Genomic DNA, 20,465 nt, shown 5'->3' on the forward strand with positions numbered 1-20,465 from the left:
TCATCCTGGCTTCTTTTTCTTCCTCTTCCTGTTTTATATACCTGCATTTCTTTGTCTTTATTTTCTTCTCTTTTCTCCTTCATTCACGCTATGTCTCCTAATGCTTTTCTTTGACCTTCTCCTGAATCATAATGTAACAACATAAATGATGATGATGAAAAAGGAGATGAGGACAAGAAGTTTGGAACCAGCGAACAGACTGACAAAACACACTTGCAATAAGAAGAATCACTCCTAAAAAAAAAAAAAAACTTACAATCAAACACTACAATGCCACTGAATGCATTTTGTCTATGGAAACCGGTGAAATAGAAGAGAGAAAGAAAAGGGAAAGGAAAATTTTGAGGAAAATCTGGGGATCATTGAAAACGGAGGAAGGAGAGTTTAGACTAGGGAGGAATAAAGATCTATACAAGAACGAAGAAAACGAAAGGATGTCAGACACGATCAGAAAGAGGAGAATTAACCCTTTCAAAGCGATTTATTGGATCTAAAAACATGTTGTTAGCCACTGATAGGTTTGATGGCCGTGCCTAAACATCAACTCGTAATCGCAGCAGCCTTTGCAATTATCTCTAAGCCTATAGAATCGGAACACTTGAGCGTTTCCTACTATGATTATCAAAAAGATCATCGTTGTGCAACTTCTCATATCTTTACCTTCAAACTGATCAATGCACTCTTACTTGAAAACAGAATATATAAACTCGAACAGATCAAATCTAGTTCAACGAATGATCACCTAGTATGGGATTGTTTACAGGCCTGAGAAATTCAAGTCCTCAGGCGAAATTCTCACTTGAAACATCGACGAGAAAGCCGTCATTGAGGAAAACAGGGATAGGATTCACACCGCTCTGTCTCAAGAAACAGTAATCTCACATCAGGTCAAGGACGAACACTACCATGCATTATTCAAGCATGCCTATACGCAGGTAGAAATTGTAGCCAGAATGAGAATCTTGTAATTAAAGAAAAAGAAAGGACAGGGCCTAAGAAAGTTCCCGGTAAAGTTTTCAACATTCCACCTGAAGTTAAACCAGCAGGTTTACAAACGGATATCTGTAGACTCGGAATTATATGCAGTAATACGTTACAATGCAAACTCATTTTGTTATTAGGAAGTGCCGTCTAGCCCGTTCTTCAATAATGCAACGAGAGTAACATAAATTCTAGGGGATCTGACGGGATGTACCACGAATGTTTATGCGAAACTCATAGCATAACCGTCGTGCAGATGAGAGTACCTTGTTACTCGCTTCAGAATGTTGGTTTTCCAAGTGTGGTACGAAATTCTATCCTAGTGATGGGATAATCGAATACTTTTGATAATGGAATGACCTCCATCCGATTATTTAGATATTCGAATAAATAATCGAATAAAATAATTGTATGAGTGTCCAATATCGTTCCCTTGTATCGCATAAAATATTCGGATGCGTCAGGAATCAATTTTTCGGCTTAAGTGTGTCGGATAGATAATCGATTGAAATAAGTCGAATACCTGAACGCCTTTTTACAAACGTATCTCCAAATGCAGTTCGAAATGAAAAATCGAAAAATCGAATGGAAAATAAACCGAATAACCGATTCTTTTGTATTCGATTATTCCATCACTAGTTTATCCTACCTTCTAACTGATTTCAGTGAGCTGTTCAGAAAATAGTTGGGCCAGCTCATTTTCAATAAAATATTGTTTTGATGTAGCGTTTTTAACTCACACTAGACAGTCTCCTTTCTGAACTCTTAATTCTAAAATGTGTGTCAGGTTTTAGCTTCCCTTGACTTGGTATGTAAATATCCTTACTTATGCTACAATGCTCTTTTTCAAAATTTTTGTTTCAAACTCCACACGCTCAGTTCATTTTTCTTCTTCAGTACCAGTTTTGTTGCATTAATGAAAACTTCGTAATTCCACTCACGAGGAAACCACATATCTCCATCTGTCTTGTCAAGACCTGCCGCGTTGTCTGTGAAGTAGTTACGAGGTTTCCTTTGCCCATCTACGATATTACAGTATTGTTGCTACTGGAAAACAGTGTGGTGTAACAGATAGCTGATTGTCTGTCTTCCCGACGACCTTAGTTTGATTCCTGGTGTTGCTGGGGGTGTCAGGAAGGACATGCGACCTTAAATCACCCCGGCCATAACTCTTTCATAATTCAAGCGGGATAAACTGCGTATAATGATGATGGTGGTGATAGTTAATATCATTTTACATCCATCAACAATCATTCGGTATAATCGCAATATTCCTGTACTTCGGGGTTACGCCAACCAAAAGTTTGAATACCACTGATCTAACCTGTTACTGCCAAGAAATGCTGCCTCTAGATATGTCAGCATGAGGAGGAGAAGACTGATATTTCACGGGCATATCAGAAGAATCGAGGTACAACAGGATGGCGAACAAAAGACGAAGAAATCACAATTTCCTTCGCTTTCAAATATGTGACACGTTTCTCACCCGCGTCTCCAAAGGTGTTGGAAAAGAAGAAGAAGAACAACAAGACATTGTATATTTAATGTTGAAAATATTTTTTAGCATACAAAGTAGGGCTGGGCTCCCCAGACTAGGAAAAACGTACAATTGTGCCGTAATTTGAAGGGCGAAAAGGTTCGAAAAGTTTTCAAATTGAGAAAAAATCGAAAACCACTTCCGGCCCAAATTCAGTGTTGAAAAAACACCTAAAATCGCTTTTTTCTTTACTCATTTTCTTTTTTTATTCAAATCCTATCCAAATTAACTAAGTTACATAATTATTTCCGCAATGCATTCCTTGGTTCAATAACCTCAGGCATTTTCTGATTTTTTGAAGAATGTCCTCACCGAATGTAGTTACAAGGGCTTAAGTGAAACTCTGCATTGACTCACATTAGCGCTTGTAGTGGTAGAAAAAGGCTAACTGCTAATCTAATCGACCGGATAATAATAATAATAATAATAATAATAATAATAATAATAATAATAACAATAATCATATCGACCAGATAACGATGATTAAGAAAAGGATCCTCATTTTTAGGAATAAATAAAGAATATATTCTCATACTTTATTGTCCGACTCGTTGGCTGAATGCTCAGCGTACTGGCCTTCGGTTCAGAGGGTCCCGGGTACGATTTGCGATCTGGTCGGGGATTTTGATCGCTTCTGATTAATTCTTCTGGCTCGGGGACTGGAATTTTGTGTCCGTCCCAACACTCTCCTCTTCATATTCATACAACATACTACACTACCAACCACCACAGAAACACGCAATAGTGATTACATCCCTCCATATAGGTTTGGCGTCAGGAAGGGCATCCGACTTTAAAACAGGGGGAAATCAATATGTGCGACGCAGTTCACACCCTCGACCCCACAGATGTGGGAGAAAGCGGTAGTAAAAGAATAAGAATAAGAAGAGGAATATTCTCATACTTTATTCTATTTTATTTACCTAGAAACACTAGCTCATATCCCTAGGATGATTTCAATATCGAGTTGCTTCCCTGAAGAGCTAGAACTGTGGATTTATTCATATCACTCGTTAATTAACAAATATAGAAATCCTAATCCCATGGCTACCTACTGTATATTTCAGAAACTGTGCACAATACGTTTAATAATTAGTCCGTTCCGTAGTTTCGCGGTCTTAATTCGCAAGCTGCCTTACTGCCAGGATATGATGAACATGTCCGAGCTATCGTACGTGTGTACTGTATGTAGGGGCTGGGCTAACGACAAAGCAGCTCTGCGGTTTACTTCCGACAGCCAGTAGCAACGTACTGCCCCAGGACATGTCAGGTGGACAGCAACTGTATCGGTTCGATACCAGTACAATCACATCTCCTCAGTCTTAAACCCCTAAACACGTGCCACTAACTAAATGATCCTGGAACAATCATTAAGGGAATAAGGGAGTATGAAGCCATAAAAATGTTTGTTTCTGCATCCCTTGTAGCAAGAACATACCTACTTTAGTGGTCTTATTATGTGATTTACCCCTCTATAAGTATTATTGAAATGAAGTGAGTGCCTCTTTAAATTCATAATACCAGGTACAATCACACGTGATCGAAGGTGTAAATACGAGTAGTTACAGTGCTAGTAATAGTGTAAACAGTAATGGTATTAATAAAATTAGAGTATACTGCAAATGAGCAGGAACTCTACAGTCAATAACTTCTTGGACTGTCACCTGCAGTGTAGGCAACACAGTGAACACCTATGTACGTACTACAGTCGACATGTTCGTGAACTGGCACTAACAGTTCATTGATCATATAGTATTTTGACCTGCCTTTCCCCGTCTTATTCACGTCGTGGTGATTCTGGCGATTTCGACTTGATCGTCTCAAACGTTTAGCTTCCGGATTTGCCTAATTTTTGGCAAAACTTGAAATCTGCCCGTTGCTCAAACTATGATATTCTCAAGTTTTGCCGCTGGCATTCAACTGCCCTTCACAACAGAGACCGTTGTTCTGCTTATACTGTATGTCACAACATCCTGCGGTGCAAACTATCTCTACTACAGTGACACTAAACTGCCAGTCCACGAATTTAATGACTATACTACGTAGACGGAATGCATTCATTTTTAAATGTGATTTCTTGTAACGACAGTCTTTGGGTATAAAATAATTATTTTCAGCGACTACTGGCCAAATGCAACTTTGTATGATTATTATGTATAGAGTTGTATCTGATAACTGGTAGCACTTTTAAAGTTTGATTAACTGACCTGATTAATTGACTGTTTGGCCTCCGGAGTGGTCTGGTGCAGATTTTTCTAGATGACACGGTTTGGGTGGCCTGTGCGCCTGTTGAGGCAGGGAGAGGATGAAACCTGGTGTCGGCATATAGCCTGCTCCTGTCAAATAACACTAATGGGCCTGCGCAGGCTTAACGTCTCCATCCGAAGGACGAATTACCATCAACAGCATCACACGAACTCAGTCCATATGAACACTATGGACAGGTGTATAATTAAACTTACGCTTTTGGCACGTGATTTAGTGATTAGACATTGCACACCACCTCCTTCCTATCCTGCCAGCCGACATTCTGATACAGGTTTTGTTTCCGGGACTTGAAGCATATAACCAAGGTGGCACACCATATTGTTATGATGATGCTTTTATTTGCATGGTGTGATTCAGACACTGAAGCAAGCTATTTTGCCAAACCATGTCCTATAACGTACATACAGTTTAACAATATAGACTACTACACACAATATATTCCCAAACCGTGCTGTCCGACTCGTTGGCTGAACGGTCAGCGTACTGCCCTTCGGTTCAGAGGGTCCCGGGTTCGATTCCCAGCCGGGTCGGGGATTTTAACCTTAATTGGTTAATTCCAATGGCACGGGGGCTGGGTGTATGTGTTGTCTTCATTATCATTTCATCCTCATCACGACGCGCAGGTCGCCTAAGGGAGTCAAATAGAAAGACCTCCACCTGGCGAGCCAAACCTGTCCTGGGATATCCCGGCACTAAAAAGCCATACGACATTTCATTTACCAAACCGTGCTCATGGTTATAGAAACATATTAAAGGAAAGAAGTGTGCCAGAATATAAAATAATCCACAATAAATAAAACTGTCCTAAAGCATCAATAAAATCCAATGAATGAAATAACAAAACAGGAAAACTGAATTCATGTGCAGGGTGAACCAAAAGTCCGTTAACAATTGACGAGGCAATACTTCAAGGAATATTAGAGGTAGAGAGGTAATAACTGACACACGTGATTGGCATGGCATGGGGTTATATTGACATCAAAATAAATTGCACAAAATGACCAACAGATGGCGATGGACAGCAACACGTTATGTACAAATGATCACACATGCTTGACATGACATAGGGTTTTGTCAACATCAACAACGAGTGCACAAACAAGCCAACAGATGGCGCTGGACAGAAACACGTCAGTGATGCCTCATGAGACCCGTGTATGGTAAAAAAACGAGCTGTCATGAGAGAGGGAGTCAGATGCACCTGCAATCGCGACTTGTCATGATTGCCCCCCCCCCTCTCAATCCGTGTGATTATTGGTTATGGGGTTACCTGAATTCGCAAGTCTAGCGACCTCATTAGGGATGCTAAAAGACAACATCCGACGGCAATTTCTCACCATACCTACGGATAAGCTGTACAGTGCTGTAACACAACATTGTCCCTCGACTACAGGTATTGTTGATGAATGACAGCCGACATGTTGAGCATGTCTTATAAAGAATATCGTCTTTGCTAAACCTCGATTTTTATGCTAATTATTGCTTGTTTATCGCATGCAGTGCCATCTATTGGTCATTTTGTGTCTTATATTTTGATTTCAATAAAACCCCATATCATGCCAATTATACGAGTAGATTATTAACTCTCTACCTCCAATATCCCGTGAAGTATTGCCTCGTCAAATGTTAACGGATTTTTAGGTCACTCTGTATGTAGATTCAACTTGACCCGTTCAAGTATCAATGTCAACATTTATTTTTAAATATCGGTTCAGGTTGGGTACCTTTTGGTCACTGGGCAAGGAATTCAATGTTCGAATTCTATTGACAGCAAAATAAATATTATTAAGGGTGGGACTGTGATAAGGTATTTTAGTATTTTTAGACTTAACGCTTTAATTATTATGGCCACCAGACTGTCTATGACTATGAGCACCATGACTGCTTGACAGTACGTTGATAGGGTACTCAATCCAGTGGTTGTCCCTATGATGGCGAACATTGCTAATGGAATGTTTCAGCAGGAGAATGCCCGGATTCACACTGCACGCATCTCCAGAGAAGCTCTCCACGACATCACAACCTTAGAATGGCCCGCCAGATCCCCGGACCTCAGTCCTATTGAGCATGTGTGGGACATGATAGGTCGACAACTGGCCCAACCGTCCTCAGCCACCCACAACTCTGGAACAACTGACCAGTGCAGTGCAGCAAGCATGGGCCACAATTCCTCAGGAACCGAGCCAGGGCCTTATTGACTCCATGCCTCGACGAATTCAGCAATGTATTGCACCTCGTGGTGGGCACATCCTGTATTGATTGTTGTCCAAACTTGCGGTCAGAGGGACCTGGAAATGTAATCATCGAATCACAACTGAACACTCGTCCTGCATGCTCAATTGCTGCAATGTAGCATCACTCCTTCTGGGTGTTGCAATTTCCATTTTCTTCAGTGTATTATTGGCTTTACGTCCCACTAATTACTTTTACGGCTTTGGAGACGTCGAGGTGCCGAAATTCTGTCTCGCAGGAGTTCTTTTACGTGCTAGTAAATCTACCGAACGAGACTGACGTATTTGAGCACCTTCAAATACCATCGGACTGAGCCAAGGTCGAAACTGCCAATTTGGGATCAGAAGGCCAGAGCCTCAACCGTCTGAGCCACTCAGTCCAGCAGTAGAAAGTATTAGACCTATAAGCGTAAAGGCGGCTTGTGGCCTCGTATTATTACAGGAGTGAAATTCAGACAAGTTTTTGAATGAAAATCTAAATTAATACCAAATATTTTCAGAAATAATTGCATTTTTTTCTATGTCTTCATGCCCACTCCCACTGGCATAACTTATCTGTATACATTAATTTGTCTGCTAAGATGATGTATCATACCAAATTATACGACCAGTGCACTAATTATATGATTATAATTATAAATGACTTCATCGTGCGTTTCATGTGCATAAGAAGTTTCCTAAGGCAAGATCAGGTGGGAGGGAAGAACGAGGTATAAAATGAGACAGACAAGGCAATGACGGATTAATTGCAGAACCAGTTCTGAAGACGACTGAGCTTCCAATAATAATTGGAGTGAGTGAAACCATTAAGAAGGTGAACGGATAACAGTGACTTTTATGGGTAACGGTGTCACTGCCAGAGGCATCGGTAGCCGTTCTTCGAGAGGGTGAAGCGGTGCAGATAATATTTTAATGTGTAGCAGTTCAAGGCTAAGGAATGTAGAATCATGGCAAATGGAGGCAACGATTGGTCTGTCGAATTATCTACTATTCAAAGAAGATGAATTCAGAGTAAATAAATGATTTTATTACTACTACTATTACTGAACTTGGCAGGTTCAATTCCTGACTCAGTCCCGTGGTATGTGAAGGTGCTCAAATACGTCAGCCTCGTGTCGGTAGATTTACTGGCACGTAAAATGATTCCTGTGGGACTAAATTGTGGCACCTCGGTGTCTCCAAAAATAATAAAAGTAGTTAGTGGAATGTAGAGCAAACAAAATTCGAATATATAAACTTTATTTTCGCCGTGACGCGCATCCTCGTAAATAGTATTAGACAAAAAAAAATGATACAGTGTGGTAGGAATTATTTGATAAGATATATAATCTGAATCATAACTAAAGCCCGGATTTTCATGCAGTAACATGTTAAATTGCAAACTAATTTGGTTAATAGGAAGTGTCGGCCACCCGCTCTTCCATAATGTAGCAAGAGTAACATAAATTATAGGGGTTCTGATAGGCCGTACCCCTAATGTCTATGCAAACCCCATAGCATAATCGTCGTGAAGTTAGACTATACTTCCTACCCGCTTCACTAAGTTTGCATTCTAACCTATTAATGCATAAAAATCCGGGCTCTAATCATAACCGTTGCGTCTAGCTTACGTTTTCAGTTTCTTTTATTTTCTACAACAATTTCTGAGTTTCGTTACATAGTTAATTAATTTTAACACTTGTTCATCTATGTATATTTCAGTCCTAATTCTGTTTTTGACCTGAACTTGTAGATTATAGCTTATTAAGAATCTCATATGAGGGTCTAGTAATAAAATTTCAAAAAGAATGGCGCTAAACAAATGAAAACACCAGGGAGCACGAATATCACCGCGCTAAATTTCACTATTTTTTCAGTAACCTTGTTACCAACGCAATAAAAATGTTACTACATCTTCCGCATAACAATACCATCCTTAAAACTCGTTGGTACCGAGCTCGATAGCTGCAGTCGCTTAAGTGCGGCCAGTATTCAGTATTCGGAAGATCGTAGGTTCAAACCCCACTGTCGGCAGCCCTGAAAATGGTTTTCTGTGGTTTCCCATTTTCACACCAGGCAAATGCTGGGACTGTTCCTTAATTAAGACCACGCCCACTTCCTTCCCACTACTAACCCTTTTCTGTTCCATCGTCGCCATAAGACCTATCTGTGTCGGTGCGACGTAAAGCAACTAGCAAACAAAAAAAAAAAAAAACACACACAACTCGTTGGTAGTACCCAAGAAAATATTTTAACTTCCAGTTTGCAAAACTGGTGCCTACGTATCTGGCTGTTTATCTGCCAGTCGTAGTACACGCCCTAAGAGTACAGTGTTTGGAGAGTAAAGGGTGTATTCTGCCCGAAGGCAGGTTCAAACCTCCGCAGAGGTGTGCCTGAACCGGAGTTTACGTGCGGTAGGGTGGCCAGTTTCTTTCCACTCCTCCATTCCCTTACCCTCCCCCCCCACCCCCGACAAGCAGCGCGTGGCAACCCATCCAAATCTTAACCACGCTCAATATTGCTTAACTTCGGAGATCTCACGGGATCCGGTGTTTCAACACGGCTACGGCCGTTGGCTGTTTGAAGAGTAAATATATACATTTAAAATTGTCTATACGTCTGTAAATATTGAGTATATTATACGTAAACATACACGTGAGGATGGAGGCAATTCCGTGAATGTGAGGCTTGCCCTTTCTCCATCTACTACCCCTAGATTTTGCATGTACAATTGAAGGAAAATAAATAAATAAATAAATAAATAAATAAATAAATAAATAAATAAATAAATAAATAAATAAATAAATAAATAAATAAATAAATAAACGAGAATACTACTGAAGATTTCGCGATTTCTCATGATGTTTTCCCCGAGGTTCAATTCGTTCATACCGAGCTCGATAGCTGCAGTCGCATAAGTGCGGCCAGTATCCAGTATTCGGGAGACAGTGGGTTCGATCCCCACTGTCGGCAGACCTGAAGATGGTTTACTGTGGATTATATTTCACACCAGGCAAATGCTGGGGCTGTACCTTAATTAAGGCCACGACCGCTTCCTTCCAACTCCTAGGCCTTTCCTATCCCATCGTCGCCATAAGACGTATCTGTATAGGACTAATCACGGGCGCCGGTATTCCCTTGGTGTTCCTCACTTAGCGGAGATAATCACAGGCGACAGATACTGGTGGTGTTGCTCACATAGTGGTACTAATCGTAGGTAATGTAGACCCACGGTGTATCACACACTCACTGATAACACAGACTCATGGTGTTCTTCATATAATGGTACTACCATCATAGTAATCCTCCCCCGCTGATACTAATCATGGACCCAGGTGGAGGCCGAAGCGGTACGCGTTCCTTAGGGAGTAGTATTTCTTAATCTAAAAGGCATCACAACCAGGCACATGTAGTAGTACTAATCCCAAGCAAAGTCGACCCATGGTGTTCATCGCGTAATGGTTATAGCCGCAAGTAACGTCAACCCATGGTGTCCCGCACGTAATGGTACTAATCACACATAGTCTGATGGTTCTGATATCATACGCCCTTGATTACCCCTTTTATTCGCCTCTTACGACAGGCAGGGGATGCCGTGGGGGTATTCTTCACCTGCATCCAGCACCCACAGCGGGGTAGCCCAAAGTTGAAAAAACTGAAATAATGGTATACAGGTATGTTACTGAATATTCGTGTATGTCTCTTTATTGCATGTACTCCTTCAACAGTTGTCATTTCAATGTTATCTTTTGACACAAATACATCTTACATCTGGAGTTATACGAAAGTTCGTGTAACGATATAGTGTCATGTAACAAAATTTGTGATGAGATGTCACCTAGCAACAGTACCTTGAACAGGATCTGTATAAAGAGAGATACACAGGCCGTGCATATTTACGTCATGGTCATCCATCAATACTTCACATCACTGCCTGCACATTTGCTCCGTAACATCGCGTCATACACTTGACCGAAAGATTTATGATCATATTTTCCCGAAGGTAAATGTAACATTATTATGTCCTTATATGACGAGTTAAATCTCAAATGAATTATACTCACCCTTATAAACTTTGAAAGTCCTGAAGTGCATCGCAGCTCCACTTATTGCGAAATTAACTTCTGTAGTCAACGAAATGTAATGTCGCATCGTCCCAGAGTCGGCCGACTGAATACAGCCAAAGTAGTGTGGAGTGGGAGTGGAAGGCTCCCGCCTCATGGTATTCCTCATCAGAAATGTCTACGTCATGTACATTAAATACGGTCACGGGATCTTCCCCGTCAATAGTGTCATCAAACAAGGAAACCGTTATATCCGCTCTTGAAAACCAAACAACCAGGAGCAAGGCCATCTAAAACCATTATACACCCGCAGGAGATCTATCGCAACACTGCTTTCGAAGCCGCCTGAGATAAGACATGCAGGAAGTGGGATATCATTTTTTGGGGGGGAAACATGTGTTCCTTTGATAGTCGGGATATACGGACTTGTATCCTGAATAAATAAGACAGTCATAATATGTTTGACTAATAGCCCAAACTAACATATCACCTTAGGCGAACGTATTAAATCCCTCAACTCCAGACATGGCAATGGATCAAGTTTAACACAAATCTTATAATTTTAAAAAGCATTTATTCACGAACTAGCCGTAGTGTATTTATTTATTTATTTATTTATTTATTTATTTATTTATGAATTTATTTATTTATTTATTACCGGGTCGAGCTGAGAGGCTCAAACGGTTAAAGCAATGGGTTTCTGAGCCCTAGTTGGCAGATTCGATCCTGGCTCATTCCGGTCTTTTTAAAGGTGATCAAATACGTCAGCCCCGTGTCGGTAGATTTACCGCCACGGAAAAATTTCCATGGGACAAAATTCAGGCACCTCGGCGTCTCCGAAAATCGTAAAAGTAGTCAGTGGGACGTAAAAGTATTATTATTATTTTTTTAGTAGTAGTATTTATTCATTCATCATATCGTTTACATATTTACAGGACTCTGTTTTATATATGCATAACTCTTCTAATAACATTATTACTTGAGAAATATTACTCTTGTAACTAAACCACGTATAGTACAGAAGTAGTAGTATTATTATTAACATATTAATACTTAAAATAAATTGAACTTGTAACTATCTCTTGCACACATTAAATAAATTATTATTATTATTATTATTATTATTATTATTATTATTATTATTATTATTATGCTAGGGGCTTTACGTCGCACCGACACAGATAGGTCTTATGGCGACGATGGGATAGGAAAGGCCTAGGAGTTGGAAGGAAGCGGCCGTGGCCTTAATTAAGGTACAGCCCCAGCATTTGCCTGGTGTGAAAATGGGAAACCACAGAAAACCATCTTCAGGGCTGCCGATAGTGGGATTCGAACCTACTATCTCCCGGATGCAAGCTCACAGCCGCGCGCCTCTACGCGCACGGCCAACTCGCCCGGTATTATTATTATTATTATTATTATTATTATTATTATTATTATTATTATTATTATTATTATACAAAATCACACCAACCTCAACAGAGTCCAGTAGATATCAGTAAAATACCACGTAAGGTGAAACCTTGTGTGTGGTAATTTAGAATATTAATTACATAGAGAGAAATATATTTTAAAATGATGCCTGAAATACGAGTATGGGTATGAGTGAATGACGGATACGATCAACAGCACATGGTGGAGCATTTAATAGAAACTGAATATGGTAACGTGATATTCTCATTTAGTTATTTCTTCCATAACAGTTTTATTATCCCTGACAAAGGATTTAAGACACTTCAGACTCATTTTCTGACCTAATGAAGTAGTTTGTAAAGAACCGGAATCAAGTACAAGAAATTGCGCTTTGTTATGCTAAGTTTGGGTTTGTATAACATACAACGGTGGTACATCTTACTGCGTGTTGAATTTTTTTTTTTTTTTTTGCTTTACGTCGCACACCGACACAGATACGTCTTATGGCGACGATGGGATAGGAGAGGCCTAGGAAGTGGAAGGAAGCGGCCGTGGCCTTAATTAAGGTACAGCCCCGGATTTGCCTGGTGTGAAAATGGGAAACCACGGAAAACCATCTTTAGGGCTGCCGACAGTGGGGCTCGAACCCACTATCTCCCGATTACTGGATACTGGCCGCACTTAAACGACTGCAGCTGTCGAGCTCGGTGTTGAATATTATTATTATTATTATTATTATTATTATTATTATTATTATTATTATTATTATTATTAGACCCCGAAAATTGGCAGTAACAGGTTAGACTGTAAACAAATTCGGTTACTAGCAAGTGTACCAAGAGTAACAAATTCTAAGTGATCTAATAGGGCGTACCCCTAATGTGTGTGCAAGTCTCACAGCACAACCGTTGTGCAGGCTGCGATATACTCGTGAATCGCTTCAGTAATATTGGATTCTAACCTATTTCTACCTAACAATCCAGGCTCTAATAATAATAATTTATAAATTAAATCTTGACCATAGCCACTAGCAAGCACATTTTGTTATTGTTGCTCGACAGCTGAGCGAGCAGGTTAGGTCCCCTGTCGCCGTGTCTGTACTTCCCCTCGTGTGTCGTCTGCCGCAACAATGCCACACAGATAGCGCGCGAGAGAGAGGGAGGTACAAGGAGGAGGAAGGCGAGAGGAGGGGGATTGAAAGCGAGATCAACGCCGGAAACGAGATAAACTGGTAGGACGCACATAGGATTATAGAAGGAGGGAGTGAGGCCGATGGCCATTGGCTTCACTTGACAGGCGGGCTGTCCGGCGGAAGTTGACTTGAGAACGTAAATGACACGGTAAGTCGACATCGTTGGTAAACCTGAACGCCGCGGACCATAGGTGGCGGCAAAATGAGCCGAACACACTCAATTGTTCGCATGACTGGCACGCTATCTACCGGACAGAAAATGAAGTCGCAGGAAACAATTGACTTCACGTCAGCCTCTGTATCCAAAAATACAGTTAAACTACCGACATATTATTATTATTATTATTATTATTATTATTATTATTATTATTATTATTATTATTATTATTATTATTATTATTATCCACCTCTGTGTTGTACAGTAGTGGTTAGTGAGATTAGCTGCCACCCCCGGAGGCCCGGGCTTGATTCCCGGCTCTACCACCAAATTTGGAAAGTGATGCGAGGGCCTGGACGGAGTCCACTCAGCCTCGGAAGGTAAGGTGGGTTCGATTCCCACCTCAGCCATCCTTGAAGTGGTTTTCCGTGGTTTCGTCCAAGTAAATGCCGGGTATGGTACCTAACTTAAGGCCACAGCCGCTTGCTTCACTCTTCCTTGTCTATCACTTCCTCCTCCTCCCCCCCCCCACAAGGCCCCTGTTCAGTATAGCAGATAAGACGGCTTGTACGAGGTACTGGTCCTCCTTCCCAGTTGTATCCCCAGACTCAAAGGCTCACGCTCCAGCATACTGCCCTTGGGGCTGTAGGGATGGCATCACTCGGTGTGTCCAAGGGTAAAACCAACCCAGGAGGGTAAACTGATTAGGAAAGGAAGAAAATTATTATTATTATTATTATTATTATTATTATTATTATTATTATTATTATTATTATTATTATTGTCCATTCCACCCTCTGTGGGTTACGACAGATCTATCAATGGTTAGTGAGTCGTGTTTTCCTGTCCTCCCAGTACTTTATCATCCTTCCAGATCCTGCGTTCCTCTCTTCTTCAGAAGTTCTGTATACTGCAGTCGTTTGGGCTTCACCCTGTCCTGAAACTTCTTTATTTTATCTTTGGTTATTTTCTTCGCAGATCCATCTACAAGCACCTCTTCTGTAATTTGGAATTCTCGTAGGTCCTTCTCAGTTTCCTTAAACCAGTTCGGCTTGGTTTTCGTATTACGGAAACAGTCGAAGTTCTTTTAGTGATCCTTTTCGAGTCCATTCTTAGGATGTGGCCATGGGAGTCAATTCTTCTTGTCCTTATTGTGACGGAAATCCTTTCTGTTTTCCTATACTGGGCTTCACTGCTGTATTATTATTATTATTATTATTTATTTATTTATTTATTTATTTATTTATTTATTTATTTATTTATTTATTTATTTATTTATTTATTTATTTATTTATTTATTTGCTGGGAACATCGAGGACAGCGTTAAGTCTTGTTACATTTGGCAATGAACTCCGCTGTCCTTTGAGTCCAGAATTCCCTCATTCTTTCTGAGTGAGCCTGCTTGCGTTCCTCTGTCCAAGGGACACCGTGTCTTCTTTCCGATTGTTCGTCTCGGTTTAGCTCGTTCGTCACTATCTTTATTCCGAAAAGACAACTGTCGAAGGAGTCTTACGGTTCGATCTGTAGCACTTGAATGTCGTACTTAGTGTTTCTAAACCAAGGCATCGTGGTTGTATTATCATTATTAGTATTATTATTATACAACTTGCTTTACGTGTCACTGCCACAGATAGTTCTTATAGCGATGAGGGATAGGAAATGGCTAGGTGTGGGATGGAAGCTGCCGGTGCCTTAATTAAGTTTCAGCCTCAGCATTTGTCTGGTGTGGAAACCATGTTCAAGGCTGCCGGCACTGGGGTTCGAACCCACGATCTCCGGAATTCAAACTAATAGCTGTGCAACCCTGAACGCACGATGAACCGGATCGGTACGACAAGTCTCTTTGTTCGGACACCGTGGTTAGAGTAAGGGTCTGGATTCAATCCCGAACCTCTGTGGAGTATTCATGTAGAGTGAAGGAATATGACGCTGTTGCTCGTGATTCGTCCGTCGGATGGGGAGGTTAAGCCTTCAGCAGACCACAGGAGTTTCAACCACTCCCTTCCTACTATCATATATCACGTCATGTGGGTACGAATCCCACCGTCAGATGGTTTTCCATTTTTATACCAAGCGAAAGCTGGGGTAAGTAAACTCATGACCTCATCCCGAGGTAGCTCAGCTCTGTTCAGGCACATTCCCAATACAGGCGAGTTGCACGTGCCATTTTAACCACATACCAGCCTTCCTGACGTTCTTCAATTTCTGACAGTACCGGCATTCGAACCCTCGAAGACGGCTCCTAATAGTTACGCTACGGAGGTGTATGCATCTTAATTAAGGGGCAACCCTGAAGAAGGTTTGCCGTGGTTTCACATTTGCACACCAAGCAAAAGCTGGGACTGTATCTTAACTAAGGCCATGGCCGCCTCCTTCCCACTCCTAGCCCTTCCCCATCCTTAAGTTGTCGAAAACGTTCGGCGGGTTAGTGCGATATTAAACCAGTAGTAAAGAAAATCACGTCATTCATTTCTTTTCATTAACTACTCAGAAGAGGTTGACGTCACGAAGAGCATCCGGTCGTAAAAACTCGTTACGAAGATTCATCTCACTCCATTTCCGACCTTGACATATACCTACATACTATTGTGTAATGTATTTGTTCCACGTATCTCAGTCATGCTTTGACAGAACCTCCTGGCCAAGTCAGGAAAACAATGGCAAAGTAACACACTTCTCATCTCTCTAGAATGCCTCTAACGCGTGACCTTTGATAGTGCTATTTGAGGATCGAACCAGCCTTCTGGCTAATGGCCTAGCATACGTACGTTGCTACAATTCACAGAAAGAGCTAAAACTCACATTGTCAGGAAGAGATGAAGAATACTTTCTGAAATAGATTTTTAATACCTACACATGGGATTTCTTGACAGAAATAGGTTAGAACACAAACTAATTTCGTTGGTAGGAAATGTGCAACCCGTTCTTCCATACCGTAGCAAGAGTAACATAAATTCTAGGAGTTCTTCAGACCATACCCCTACTATCTATGCAAATATCATAACATAACAATTGTGCAGGTAGAGTATATTTGTTACTCACTTAGGTAAGTTTACAATACAACTTATCAGTGCCCCCCCCCCCCCAAAAAAAAAAAAAAAAAACCGGACGCTGGTAATATTTGAAAACATCTCTTTTCAGTTTCCATTCAGTTAACTTTTACTGTTAGATTCTTCAGTCTGCCGAAACAAATTTTGAGTAACAAATTTATTAACAACCGGGAAAATGGAAAATATATGGTAATATTATAATACTTGAAAAAAAACCAATTTTACTAAAATAGAATTAAAGAACATCATCAGTTTGTGCCAAACCACACCTAAAAATTTAGAAATACATAAAACATCATCGAGAACGTGACCGCTAAATTGAGAAGAAATTGAGAATGCTGTTAGTCTAAAATTTAAAATTCATCGGCGTTTTTCCAACACGTTGTCTCCTCTCAAGTTTTTTCGCTCCCCTCCGAGCCATTCGTGGTGATGTTGACTCTACAAAGTCAGACTGTCAGCTCTGAATATTCAACACAGTGATTTCGATTTGTATTTGAATTGTATCAAACTGAATTTTTTTTAGACTAAGAGGTCCACAACCTCACTATAACCACTTATTGTTCGTTTCCATCTGAATAATTTGTTTCAATTTTTTTTCTTAGGTTAAACACACATTTTATATTCAATTATGTTTGAATTTTATCACTCCTTCTAATGATGGAATTATGTTATGTACTGAATAAGAGGAGACATTAATTTTTTCCTTTTTAAAGTATAAACATATGTGTTCATTTCTTTTAAAGTACTAATGAACTGGAAATCTGGAACTTATCTTAATGAAGGCCTTATTTGTCTTCATCCCACATCTGCTATAATCTGTTCGTCAGATTTCCGTATGTGTTCCTTTTTTTTTTTTCAGGTACATTATAAACGTGTTACTCAAAATTTGTTTCGGCAGATTGAAGGATCTAACAGTTACAAAAATTTGACACAAAGTACGTCTTAAATTATCTTATGAAAATACTGAATATATGGAATAGATGGAAAACAAGCACCAAAGTGAGAGGTAATTGGAGGTAAAATATGGCAAGTTTTAAAGGACTGGATAAAGAGGCAAACAAGGCAAGAGCCAGAAAATTCGATATGGCCTACAAGCTAACACAGAACAGGTATAACAAACGGGCAATACCCTACAAGGATCAAATCCGACATTAAAACCCGAAGGACTGTACGCTTCAGAGTGCCTGATTTTAAATAAAAAGGGGAGCTGCAAGAACTAGAAAATAAGAAAAGGAAGATTCTGAGAAAAATTTTGGGACCGCAGGTGACTACTGATGGGACCAGGAAGAAAAGGAGAAATATAAGAAGTTGCTCAAGTACGCTGAAAAGTTCACGGACACGGAAACGAAGGCTGAAATTCTACGGACACCTCGAAAGAATGGATGACATACGAGTGACCAAAAAGATGTGGAAAAAGTCCGAATTACACTAGAGGTGATCCAAAATAGAATACAGTTCAAAAGAGCTGTCGACAGTGTAAAATCATTTCAAGAGAAACCTCTAAAGCGGAGGACAAAACAGATCATTTCTGAACAGGAGAGAAAGATGAACAGCGAAAGAATGAAGAGGTTTTGGGAAGAGGAGAGGAGATAAGAGAAGAAAGGCCAAGAAGCCGAAAGTCCTATGCGATCTATAGTAGGCCAAATTCGGGAACAAAACAAAAAGTCGTAAATTATAATTAAACCCGAGATTTCCAGGCAGTAATAGGCTGAAATCTGTGGCGTAGTTGTTAGTGTGCTTAGCTCCCACCCACGGAGGCCCGCGTTCGATTCCCGGCTCAGCCATGAAATTTGAAAAATGGTATGAGTGCTGGAACGGGGACCGCTCAGCCTCGGGAGGTCAACTGAGCAGATAAAGGTTCGATTCCCTCCTCAGCATCCTCAAAGTGGTTTTCCGTGGTTTCCTCTTTCTCCTCCAGGCAAATGCCGGGATGGTATCCAACTTAATGCCATGGTCGCTTCCTTCCCTCTTCCTTGTCTATCCTTTCCAATCTTCCAATCGCTCCCCCCACCCCCAGAAATCCCCTGTTCAGTATAGCAGGTGAGGCCGCCTGGTCGAGGTAATGATCCTCCTTCCAAGTTTTATCCCCCGACCCAAAGTTTCACGGTCCAGACACTGCCCTTAAGGCGGCAGAGATGTTTTTTTTGCTAGTTGCTTTACGTAGCAGCGACACAGATTGGTCTTATGGCGACTATGGTACAGGAAAGGGCTAGGAGTGGGAAGGAATAGGCCGTGGCCTTAATTAAGGTACAGCCCCAGCATGTGCCTGGTATGAAAATGGGAAACCACGGAAAACCATCTTCAGGGCTGCCGATAGTGGGGTTCGAACCTACTATCTCCCGAATACTGGATACCGGCCGCACTTAAGCGACTGCAGCTATCGAGCTCGGCAGAGGTGGGATCCCTGACTGAGCCCGAGGGAAAACCAACCCTGGAGGGTAAACGTATTAAGAAAGGAATAAGGAATAGGTTGAAAATGCAAAATAATTTGATTCGTCCAGTCCGCTCTTCCGTATTGTAGCGAGAGAAACATAAATTATAGGGGAATCTGATGGACCTTACTCCTAATGTATATGCAAAGCTCATAGCATATCCGTTCTACACGCTAGAGTATGCCTATTGCTCGCTTCAGTAAGTGTGCATTCTAACTACTTACTGCCCAAAAAATCGGGCTCTAATTATAAACAAGTGAGATTCTTGTCTTGAACTCTGCGACTGCAACTTCACTTGGCCTGTCAGCCAGCAATGTTCTTTATTTTAGTCGCCTGCCGCTGCACACCCCTCCCCCTTTCGCAGCTGACCTCATTTTACGACTCGCGCGGCTGGCCAGGTGATGGGTCATCTCAAGATAATTAATGCCAGAAGGGCGGAAGGAGGCCTCATTCCATTCCTCCCTCACCAATAATCCTTGGGACTGGCCTGCTTATCTCATTTCCGGGTCCGAGTTCTCCATCCGTAATCCAAGTCAGGTATCAGTCCACGCCCATCCTCCAGTAAGGCTTTATGGACGGATGCATCGTCCTTTGTCAGCCACTGTTTGTATCAGGTAGCACAATTGTTCTGGATTTGAATCCAGGTTTCGGAGAATATCTTGAAGGGAACAACTTAAGACAAAATGACTGCTTATTCCAGTAGCTTAGCGAGGATCGACCCGTGGAGGGATGGGGGGACGTAGTTAAAAATGATGATGGAACAAAATAAAGGTGTTTGTCAGGCACGAGTGCAATAAGGACACTGATACAAGTAACTTATGTTGATATTCAGATCGCAGTACGGGTACGTTACAAAATTAAAATTGAAAAAACCGAGCTAGCCGTACGGTTAGGGGTGCACAGCTGTGAGCTTACATTCGGGAGATAGTGGATTCGACCCCTCCTGTTGGCAGCCCCGAAGATGGTTTCCCGTGGTTTTCCATTTTCGCTCCAGGAAAATGCTCGGGCTGTACCTTAATTAAGACGAAGGTCGATTCACTCCCACTCCTGTCCTATCGTCTTACTGCAAGAAGAAGATGGTTTCCCGTGGTTTCCCATGTTCACTCCAGGAAAATGCTCGGGCTGTACCTTAATTAAGACGAAGGTCGATTCACTCCCACT

General features: G+C 41.1%; 1 protein-coding gene across 1 annotated transcript in view; it reads right to left on the reverse strand.

The window, feature by feature from the left end:
• The window catches only part of dve (SATB1_N and homeodomain domain-containing protein dve), a 474,059-nt gene that overhangs the window by 160,267 nt on the left and 293,327 nt on the right, over positions 1–20,465 (reverse strand). The window lies entirely within an intron of this gene.

This window comes from Anabrus simplex, chromosome 10, assembly GCF_040414725.1.
Source record: "Anabrus simplex isolate iqAnaSimp1 chromosome 10, ASM4041472v1, whole genome shotgun sequence".
In the NCBI taxonomy this organism is placed as follows: domain Eukaryota; kingdom Metazoa; phylum Arthropoda; class Insecta; order Orthoptera; family Tettigoniidae; genus Anabrus; species Anabrus simplex.